The following is a 7,506-nucleotide window of genomic DNA, read 5'->3' on the forward strand; positions in this document are numbered from 1 at the left end:
GGCTTGGGTAGATACTAAGTGATGAACTCTATGTCTGTCCTCTGAGGACCAACCCAGTAAATTTTAGGCTGACCACAGGGTGCTAATTTTTCAGCTGGCAACAGCTCTCAAAGAGTATAACTTAATAGTTTTAGCATGTGTGTGTGTGTGTGTGTGTGTGTGTGTGTGTTTTCCTGGAGATAATCCATGGGTTTCCAACTGATTGTATAATGTGTTGGGGGGTTTTTTTGGTTGTTTTTTTTTTTCTGGAGGTAATTTACAGATTCTTTTGATTGGCACTTTCTTTTTTGTATTCAGAAATTCTGGGTACTTTTCTTAGGTTTTTTGTTTTGTTTTCTGTTTTTGTTTTATCGTGTTCAGATTTTCTCACTTGCCCTGTTTTTCTGGGAGATGTATGATCCTTACATTATCTCAATGAATCTTGTCTTCAAGATGAATATGTTTGGCCTGTGTAGAGATCATATTTTCTTTTTTTGGGGGGGGGGGCCCTAGGCAATGGGATTAAGTGACTTGCCCAGGGTCACACAGCTAGTAAGAGTTATGTGTCTGAGGTCAGATTTGAACTCAGGACCTCCTGAATCCAGGGCCGGTGCTCTCTCCACTGTGCCACCTAGCTGCTCCTCCATGTTTTCTTTTAATGTTGCTGTTTGCTTCTCTTCTTCCAGATTGTCTTTCTGTTCTGTATATTTCATTCCCAATCAGTTGCCCTCTTTCTTGCTACTTTGGAAAGACTTGTGACTAAAAACTCAAGTTTTTTATTCTGCCAATTATTTCTGCTGTGCCAGCCATAAATTCTGCTTTGACAACTCTTATTTCTCTTTTAAAACTCTCAGGAACATCCTGTTGTGATTTGATGCTCTCTTGAGAACCCACAGGGTTCTTTGCTTCATCAGATATGGATTCATTTTCCTTTAGTTTGTAAAACATATTCATAGATTCCTAAAGTCTTTTACCTGATCTGGAGGCCATATTTCTTTCTGTTATTAGTATTTTCCTTGTTCGATTTATCTGTTTTGCTCAAAGTCTTTAATTGAGTTTTCTTCTTCCTGAGATCTTTGATAATTTGTCTTCCCGCCCTCCATGGGCTCCTATCACTTACTTTATAATTCCTTAGCCTTTGATGAGAGATCCTTCAAAGCCATCTCAGCCTCCTCCTGTGATGGGAAATTCTATTTTCACCAGCCTCAGTTCCTGCACAAAGTGATTTGTTTAAGGGGTAATCCCCTTTCCTTCAGGCCTGATGCAGCCCCCATGGAACCCTAACTCAGTTCCCTCTGTTCTTTAGTTCTCTGGCTGACTGCTGCTATGGTCGTGCACTAAAGTTCTAGGCAGAGCACAGCTTCCACTTTCCTATACTTCTATCTCCTCCTAGGAGGGAGGATGAGGAGAAAAGAGGTAAGCAGAACTCAGATCTAATGCTTATTGCCACATAAAGGTGGGGTGATAGCAGGGGAAGGGTATGCTGGCAGAGACTTCAGAAGCAGCAAGGAAAATACTGAGTGGTTCTCCAAATACATTTGGTGGGTATGGTTTTCTGCCCCACCAGAGCAGGGAAAGTGGTAGGGAAGAGGATATTGAATGAGCATGATAGATATTAGGTAATATCCTTCTCTGACACTAATTTATGTTTGTTACTTGATTAGACTTCATAACATCTTGGTCTGACAAGACCAAGACAGCTGCAGTCACTTTATCTTTCATACATCATTCTTATTTTGGAATGTTTTGAAAAGTTGTGAGGAGCAGAGCACACGTCCATTTCCCCATTGTGTTGGTCATGTGACTAGAGTTCACTACTAAGTTTTACAGGATTTTTGGTCTGCATCTATGGAGGAAGGGTATCACTACATGAAATCATAGATCCCTAAACTGTTAATGTAAGACTTAACAACCCCTCCAACTGAGGCTATGGACACTGTTACTATATCTTTAAGAGGAAACTGAAACTTGAGGAGAATTACAGTTTCACTGTCACTCATAGCTGGAGAGAGATTGTGAAGAACAGAGAGGAATAAGAGGACTTAACTTTCTAAGGAGACTGAATGAGTTAACTGCCAAGAAGAAAGAGCCTGAAGAGAAATTTTAAGAGAATTGAGTTTAATGCTTTTTCTCTGAAGAAGAGATCTTGAGAAAAGGTTTATCCTTGAGAGCTGAATTTTGAATTTTGGTTTCAGGGTCTGTGGAGAGCGGGTCCTGATTAGTTGGCTCAGACTTTTTACACAGCTAATGCATTATTGAAATATTTGAATAAATATTTTCATTAGCTATTATTGTTTAAAAAGGCAGCTAGATGGTGCTATGGATGGAGTTTGGGGCCTGGAGTCAGGAAGACTCATCTTCATGAGTTAACCTGGCCTCAGACACTTAACAGCTGTGTGACCCTGGGCAAGTCATTTAACCCTTCCTGCCTCAGTTTCCTTATCTGTAAAATGAGCTGGAGAAGGAAATGGCAAACCAGTCCAGTATCTTTGCCAAGAAAACCCCAAACGAGGTCACAAAGAGTCAGAAACAACTGAACAACAACACCAAAATTATTGTTAATAAATTATATAATCAGTTATACTGATGATTGTACAAGCTTATTAGACTTGGTTTTGATACTGAAAGAGGAAAGAAAAGTTATAGGATAAGAGGTTCCTCCAGTGCTTATAAACTATGTGGTAATTCAAAGCAAATTAATCAGTGAGAAAGTTGTGCATGCTTATTAATCTATAAGGAAACATAAAATTACACCCCTTGATTTCTTTAGAATGCAAGGTAAGAATTAATATGGAAACAAAGCAGTAACAGTGTGGCTGTCAACAGCACATCATACATTTCATCTGGGCTCTGTGTGGAAGATGGGTCCTAAAATCTTGCCTCCTGTGAGAGTTTATCGTTGGGAAGTTTTAATATTTGTTTTCTTTCCAATAGGCATTTTCTCTCTCATTATCAATCCAATCTGATTCAAAGAATCATAAATGCAAAGTATATGACAGTGCTGCTGCTGAGTAATGATATTAATGTAATTATTTTAGTATTTTATTTGATACATCTTGTATTCATCGCCAATATCTATTGTTTCACAATTTATTACTGTATTGCTACGTATTTAATAACTAGCTTCACATTATTAGTTTGCCAAATACAATTTTATGTCACAACTACTTAAAGTAATACAAGTATTTAATAAGTATTGTGAAGTGATTGACATTGATATATATAAAGGTCTTGTGATCTTAATAGATCTTGATTTATAAAACAGGGACATTATAGGAATATTTTAGAGACCTGGAAAACAGCCAGAGGTATATAATATGAGAAATATTCCAATAAAACTGGGAGAAACTATTCAATCAGTAGCTAACATTTATATAGCACTGTATCTCATTTAATCCTCACAACAGTTCTGTAGGTGCCATTGTTACGCCCAGTTTTCAGATGGGGAAACTAAGGCAGACTGAGGTTAAGTGGCTTGCCCAAGATCACACAATCAGGAAGCTCTGAGGCTGGATTTGAACTCATCTTCCAGGGGTGGGGAACCTGTGGCCTCAAGGCCACATGTGGCGTTCTAGGTCCTTGGGGTGGCCTTTTGACTGAGCTCAAGTTTTACAGAAAAATCCTTTTATTAAGGGGATTTGTTCTGTGAAGTTTGGATTCAGTTCAAAGGGCCACACTTGAGAACTTAGAGTGCCACATGTGGCCTCGAGGTCACAGGTTCCCCACCCCTTTGGTAGCATCATTTAGCTGCCACAGAGAACAAACATCATATTTGTGAGCAGTTGTGAGCAGTTAATAGAAAAGGTATTTGAGCAATGCACTGAGAGGCTTCCAATCAGGAAAATTCAATTTTGAGTAGTTCTAAAATATCCTCTTATATGTACAGGCTACATCCAACATGACAATCCCTGCTGCTGCTGCTGCTGCTGCTGCTGCTGCTGCCACCACTGCTCTAACTTTTTAAACAATACAGTGCCATGACTACCATATGTGCCCTTCCATCTGGTTATACGTACCTAGACCTCATCCTTCATGGAGGAAAATCATGGTTCCTACCCTGAGGCTTGTTTGGCCAGTCTTAAACCTTGAGGAGAAAGAGAGACAGAGACAGAGAGAGACAGAGAGAGACAATGAGACACAGACAGAGTAAGAGACAAAAACAAAGTTTCCTACTCAGATTTTTCTGAGAGCTAAATGGACATATTCCTCAGTAAATGTCAGATCTATGAGCCTATCAATAAAATGCCTGGGGATCTTTCCATCTCTACAGCTTGTTCCAGGTCTGTCTTCTTTATTCAGGTCTCATTATAATCAAGACTTTTCACTTAATGGTTTCCCCTGCAAAATGTGTAAGATGCACAATCTAGTTTATAAACTCCTGATGCTTAAAGCCCTTTAGCCTTTAGAACCATGACTCTAGCGACTTTAATACACACCAGCTTCACTTTAAAAGTTAAGAAAAGGCTTGTGAGGACTCTGAACTCATTGTGTACTTTGTACTGAATTCTATAGACTCTAATGAGGTCTAATGAGCTTCCGGAGGTTTTTTAAAACACGGTTAATTCAGCATTGGAAAAACAATTGAAGATGCTTTACATCTCTAGAGAGAACTGAAATCAAGAAAGTAAGGGTGTAAATGTAGCCATATTTTAGCAAAGAACTCAGTTACCTCAAAAGAACTATGATAAGAGGAAGTTGAGCAGCAATACAGAAGAAACAACATTGAACTACAAATGAACATGGGGATACTTTAGATGTGGAGAAGCAGTTAGGTGACACACTGAACAGAGTACTGAACCTAGAGTCAAGAAGACCTGAATTCAAATCCAGACTCAAATACTTACCAGTTGTGTGCCCGTGGGCATTTACTCTCTATATGTCTCAGTTTTCTCATCTGTAAAATGGGCATAATGGTGCCTGCCTCTCAAGGTTGCTGTGAGAATAAATGAGATATTATTTGTACACAACTTTAAAGCAAGAAAGTCAAACTACCTTCAGGTATATCTAAAATTGAAATGTAATGTACATGTAATTGAAACAGGAAAAGGTAAATACATTAATGGTTTTGTAGGATCGTAGAAAAACACTTGAAAGGTCCTCAAAAAGGTAAACTAAACTTCCTTTGACTCTGGGAATAGAATTATAGAATCATGGGTAATAAATGATTTTGATAAAGACCCCAGCAGATTATCCATGACTGCACCTAAATAGCTGGAATCATGGTGGAATCTATCTGTGGGAATCTTACATTGCTATTCTTCAATGTTCTTATATTGCAATGGATCTGTGATCTCAGAGAGTGCACTTACTCTGGTAGTGTAGATCACAATCTAACCACACATTCTTTTCTCATGCAGTTCTTTGCCAACATTCTCCCATAGATTTTCCAGAGAGGATCCAACCAACTTGCTAAAAGTCTTTCTCTAGATCTTGAACATTTTGCTAGTAGCAACACAGCACTCAGGCAGTCTATTTTTTATTTCTCAGTCTTGGCACATGACCACTTCCTTTAATAATCACAGCTTTCCTGAAAGATAACTTTTATGCCACTTTTTAGGCATGTATCAACATTGAAAATATGCTACAACTCATTTGCACCCACCAAGCACTTCTCCATTGATCTTTGGGGCAACTGCAAACTTTGATTCTTCAGAGATCGTGCTCCAAAATGTAGAACCATACATACATCCCTAGGAGAATGTTTATGTAACAAAGGTGGGCTTGCCATTGAGGAGTTGAAAATCATTCCATTGGAAAGAGCCAAATGAATGGGTATTCATTCCCATTTGATGTCCTATCTCTAATTTGTGTTGCAAATCAGGACTTAAGGATGGTGAGCAAATAGCAAAGGAAAGGTGACAACCTAAATAGTTTCTATCTTCTTTTTTGCAACCCCAAGATATTCCAGAGTTAGTCATTCCATCTACTTTTTTCTTTTTTCTATCTTTTCCTGTCCTCCATCTTGTCTCCTTTATTCTTAAGTGCTGTAGGGTGGATTGGGCAAGGATGGTCCTTGGCAAAAAATGGAAAATAGGTGAAGTTGGCTTTCAGGGCTGTCTTTTCTCTTTCTACCCTTCCAGAGCTCCCCTGTTCCCTTCCCCACAGGTCTTGGGTTTGAGTTCCTGGTACCGAATTTCACGATGGCATTGAGTACTTAGAACTTAGCACAGTGCCTAACACATAACAGGCACTATATAAATGCCTATTCTTTTCCTCCTCACCTCTACTTCATGGAACCCTTTAGAGCCTTCATATCTCAGCTTTAGTCACATCTCCATGACTCTCCCATTTATGAATACCCACCTTCATATCACTATATATTTATTTTCTCTACATATCCTGCTTTTATTTATCTTTGAACATTTTATATGCCACCGCCACCCCATCCCAGGCAAAGTGTCCTGTCTAAGGACAAGCTTGGTATAGTTCTTATCAACTTGGAAAGGCTTTGAGTAGGTTGGTGGACAGACTCTTTATTAATCATCAGAGAACTAGCCTAGCTAAATTTGGAGAGGGTTACACAGGAAATGATGAATTGTTTTGATGACAGCAACTAATGAAGACTACCTATTAAGATACAGAAAGATCATTTGATCTGGATCCAAATCTAGAACAGATCTCAGTAGTGATCCAGAGCTTCAGAGACATTATATGACTGCCCATGCCTGTGGTCTTCCTTAAAAGGGGAAGTACCCAAATGGATGAGAGCATGGATCTTTGAAATATTGACAAATGAGCATGTCTAGAAGAGGTTGATCAGTCTGATCAGCAGACTAAAACAAATGAGAATTGGTTGAAGAAATTATCTGCCTGGAACTTACTTTAGCTCCCTATAGGCCATGCTTAGTTTCACTTAGTCATCCCTAGCCAGCATGAGTATCTTACTTTTTGTCCCACTTTCAAAATTAAACCATTTTCTACCCTGTTTGGGTGGGAGGCAGCTAGGTGGCAGGGTGGATAGGGCTTAGAATCAGGAAGACTCATCTTCCTTAGTTCAAATCTGGCCTCAGACACATACTACCTATGTGACCCTTGGTCAAGTCACTTAACCCTGTTTGCCTCCATTCTTTATCTATAAAATGAGCTGGAGAAGGAAATGGCAAACCAGTCCAGTGTCTTTGCCACGAAAACTCCAAAATGGGGTCACAGAGAGTAGGACACGACTGAACAAAACAACACCCTGCGTTTCAGCTCTTTTTCAGAAAATAATTGTCAAATCAATATTACCATTGCAACTGGAAAGGTCATGACAATTTACTGTCTTATGGCATCATTCATAATCTTTGTGCCTATCTCTAGACCAAATCCCTTTTCCTTGCTGCCATTGCCCAATATGTTGCATCCCCCGGTAGAACGCATGGTCCTTGACAAAAACTCATTTTCATGTCTGTGTCCCTAACAGCACAGTACCTGGCACACAATACGTGCCTAAGAAATGTTTGTTGGTCGCATTTACTCAACATGGCTTAAAGTCATCATGATGATTATGTCCAAATATTTAAGTGGTTGTCCAATGAAAGATGATTA

Source organism: Phascolarctos cinereus, unplaced genomic scaffold, assembly GCF_003287225.1.
Source record: "Phascolarctos cinereus isolate Bilbo 61053 unplaced genomic scaffold, phaCin_HiC Scaffold_4;HRSCAF=312, whole genome shotgun sequence".
NCBI classification, from domain to species: domain Eukaryota; kingdom Metazoa; phylum Chordata; class Mammalia; order Diprotodontia; family Phascolarctidae; genus Phascolarctos; species Phascolarctos cinereus.